This window comes from Gekko japonicus, unplaced genomic scaffold, assembly GCF_001447785.1.
Source record: "Gekko japonicus isolate JY-2015 unplaced genomic scaffold, Gekko_japonicus_V1.1 scaffold675, whole genome shotgun sequence".
Taxonomy (NCBI): Eukaryota; Metazoa; Chordata; class Lepidosauria; order Squamata; family Gekkonidae; genus Gekko; species Gekko japonicus.
The window spans coordinates 517,817-521,967 of record NW_015175376.1 but is presented as its reverse complement, the minus strand read 5'-3'; the positions used below and the strand labels follow the sequence as shown (position 1 = coordinate 521,967).

The 4,151-nt window shown below is 47.2% G+C and overlaps 1 protein-coding gene across 2 annotated transcripts in view; it reads right to left on the bottom strand.

Moving 5' to 3' along the window:
* The window catches only part of RBFOX1 (RNA binding protein, fox-1 homolog (C. elegans) 1), a 188,688-nt gene that overhangs the window by 175,087 nt on the left and 9,450 nt on the right, over positions 1 to 4,151 (bottom strand). The gene's annotated exons all lie outside the window — the stretch shown is intronic.

Genomic DNA, 4,151 nt, shown 5'->3' with positions numbered 1-4,151 from the left:
CTGAACCGGGTACATAACCGCACACCAACTGTGCAAAGTGCTGATTCTCGGGGAACAGAAGACAAAAGGTTAAAATGCCCAGCTGTTCGAGCAGTTGGATATCTTCCTAATCATCACTTAGGGGAGGGAAGTTTTCAATAAAATCTGCGGTGAACGAGGCAGGAGGAGGAAGACGCAGAATATATAGACACACGCGTGCCTGCATGTTTTAGCGTAGTGACGTTCCATCAACGACGACTGGAAACCGGGGGATATTTGTCACATTACGGGCTGTCCGTCACACGGAGAAGCTGGGGAGATTCCATGGGCTGCGTAAACAGATATAAGCAGAGCTTACATCTTGGAGGATAGAACTTAGTTTCATGATTATAAGGGCAAGAGTAAGGGTCTTGAGTAATCTCATCAAATTGCTACTCCTATAGGGGAAGAAGGCGCCACTGGAACCCAAGTTGCTGGCTTGGCACAGCCAAATTTGCCAGGTAGCGGCAAACAGGAAGTCACATGGCGGCTCACTGCTGAGACAGGAAGTGACGTCATGCTACTGCCGGACAGTATCAACAGCCCAGGCAAACAGATAGGGGGACACAGCAGGGAGGATTGGGAGAAGTAGGAAAGTTATCTGTCTCTGCAAAGAACCTATAGGAACAGACTACCCTTGCAACTGACAGGCAGTAAAACGCCCCAGGATTGGCCAGCCCAGGTACAGCTTTCTACTTGTGCCTAGCAAAGGAGTATCTTTTGCCCATTATCTTTGCAGTCGATTGTCAGCTATTGCTCTGGTTCCAGCAACTGATCTCAGGGTCCTTAAACAGAAGACTGTATGCTCCAGGTACTGATACTGGAACACATGCTAGGAGCCCTGGTGCTATGCCACTGTCCTTCCAAAAAAAACCCTGTCCCAATGAAAACTTGTAGCTGCATCTACCGTCTTGGACCAGTTCCATAGCTTGTAACACCTTTGAGACAGTTAGACAATTTTTTTAAAAAAATATCACACAGATATCTTTAGTCTTGGTGGTGTTAAGTGAATATCGAACTGAGAGGAATGTGGCCGTGCTTATAAAAAGTCAGACCAAGGGTCCATCTAGCTCGATTCTGTCTATTCCAAATGGTGGTGTCTCTCCAAGGTCTCAGACAGAGAAAGGTTAACATAAGAACATAACATCAGAGAAGCCAGTGTTGGATCAGGCCAATGGCCTATCCAATCCAACACTCTGTCACACAGTGGCCAAAAATACCAGGTGCCATCAAGAAATCCATCAGTGGGGCCAGGACACTAGAAGCCCTCCCACGGTTGTCCCCTCCCCAAGCACTAAGAATACAGAGCATCACTCGCCCCAAACCGAGAGCTCCTATCTATACCTTTTGGTGTAGTGGTTAAGAGTGGCGGACTCTAATCTGGGAGAACTGGGTTTGATTCCCCACTCCTCCACTTGCAACTGCTGGATGACCTTGGGCAAGCCATATTTCTGGCACAGCTGTTCTTGAAAAAAAGAACAGTTTCTATCAGAGCTCTCTCAGCCCCACCTACCTCACAGGGTGTCTGTTGTGGGGAGAAAAGGGAAAGGAGATTGTAAGCTGCTCTGAGACTCCCTTGGGTAGTGAAGGGTGGGGTATAAATCCAATCTCCTCTTCTTCTTCTTTTCAAGATCCTTTTACTGGGTACTGAACCTAGAACCTTCTGCATGCCAAGTATGGGCTTCATAACCCATGTAGATGCCTTAGATGGCACTAGTCCATCTGCTGGTGGTTGTCTATTCCGAAGGGCACCAGTTCCTCAGATTAAACGTCTCCTAACACCCACTACCTGAGATTGTTGAACAAGAGATGCCAAGAACTGAACCTGGAACTTTCTTCATGCACACTTTGTTCTTTGCCACTCCTTTACAGCCTTTCAATGTATCTGTATGAACACATGGAACCTTCTTATGCCGTTGGACACCGGGTCCATCTAACTCAGGGGTCCCCGACCTTTTTGAGCATGAGGGTGCACGTGGAATTCTGACAGAGAGTGGTGAGCACAGGAAGGAGGAGGAGAAGAAGAAGAGGGGGAGGAGGAGGAGATTGGATTTATACCCCACCCTTCACTTGGAGTCTCAGAGCGGCTTACAAACTCCTTTCCCTTCCCCTCCCCACAACAGACACCCCATGTGGTAGGTGGGGCCGAGAGAGCTCTTTCAAGACCTGCTCTTGAGAGAACAGCTCTGAGACAACTGTGGTTTGCCCAGGGTCACCCAGCAGCTGCATGTGGAGGAGTGGGGAATCAAACTCGGTTCTCCCAGATTAGAGTCCGTGCTCCTAACTGCTACACCAAGCTACACCACGTTGGGGACCATTACCTAGTTCAGTGTCATCTGCCTTGATTGACAGCGGTTCTCCAAGGCTGCTGGTAGAGGAAGGTCATTCCCACTACTTAAACTGGGGATCCTTTCAACTGGTGATGCCAGGGATTGAACCTGAGACCTTCTGGATGCAAAATGGGTGTTCTGCCACTGGCCTGTGGCCCCTCTCACAAATGCCCAGCCGTCTTACAGCCACATATAATCACAAATGATACGGTGTAGGGGGAAACTACGGAGGACATGGTGATGTCCAAGAAATCAACGGCCCAGTCTCACCCCTACTCTGTTCAGTTCTGATCCATGCAAAAAGGCAAAAGGACAGAAATCGAGTAAAACGTGAGCAAAAACTCCCCCCCTCCAAATAAACATTTGCGAGGAAGAAATAAACAACCAAACAATCGGGACTGTTTTTCTCAGTGAATAAGCGAGAACTTGATAGAAGCATAAAATATAATGACTGTCGGGAAGGAGAGAAATATGACAGCTGTCCTATCTACCTTTCTCCAAAACAACAGCAACAACAAAGAAGCAGGATGATATCCAAGCAAGCCAAAAGGCACCGTGGTTTAACAATGATAAAAATAAATAGCTCATTAGAGAGAATCCGACTACCAGAATCCCCCGGTGCGTAATAGCTGTTTGCTTTGGAACAGACCAAAAAAAAAGAAGAAAGCTTAAACCAAATTCTTTCCCACAAATCCTCCTCTCAGTTTCTCCTCTGGCCGGGTATATTTGTCTGCAAATGCAACAGGTATTTAAAGACGATATGTATCGTGATTTTGTTCAGGAGGACAAGGCCATGGAACTCTATATGGACTTCATCCTTTATGGCATTAAAAGCTAGCGCTGCCAGATTAACAACATTCAAACTGGTCACCCATTGGTATTTGACCCCCATACAATTACACCCTCTAAAAATCCAAAATGCTGGAAATCGTGTGGTGAGCAGGGAACATAACTATCATTGTTGGTGGTCATGTTATTACATTGCTGAATTCTGGCACAAGGTATTGAAACTGATTCTATGAATAACAGGGTATCCACTCCCTTTACGACCTGAGCCAACACTGCTTAATCTATGGGAAGGTATTCCAATTCCACAAATACTAAAGACCCTGATTGTCACATTATTAACTGCCATGATCACAGCAATAGCTTCAACGTGAAAGAACAAATCGGTGCCTTCGGTACTGTTATGGATGTGTAAGAGATGGGACTTAAATTTTAGGGAAAAAATTACAAATAGACTGTTACAACTTGAACATAAAAACCATCAGTCAACTTTAGTTGCCTGAAGTGGCCATCAGCCTTTCCCTGGGCGTGGAAGAAAGGGCCATGAGAACTAAGCACCGATGCAAACTTCCCTGCCCTCCCTTCTTGGGATCTGCCTACGTTCAGAAAATCCGCATTGCTGTCAGAGGGCCATCGAGCCTCTGCTTCAAAACCTCCAGAGAAGGAGAGCCCGCCACCTCCTCCCGAGGAAGCCTGTCCCACTGAGGAAACGCTCTAACGGTCAGGACGTTCTTCCTAATGTTGAGCCAGAAACTCTTCTGATTTCATTTCAACCCGCTGGTTCTGGTCCGACCTTCTGGGGCAGGAGAACACAACTCTGCACCACCCTCTATAGGACAGCCCTTCCAGTACTTGAAGATGGTTATCCTATCCCCTCTGAGTCTTCTCCTCTCCAGGCTAAACATGCCCAGCTCCTTCAACCTTGCCTCATAGGACTTGGTCTCCAGACCCCTCGACATCTTTGTTGCCCTCCTTTCTAAAAACACTTGGCGGGTACCGGGGAGGGTGTCAGCAGGA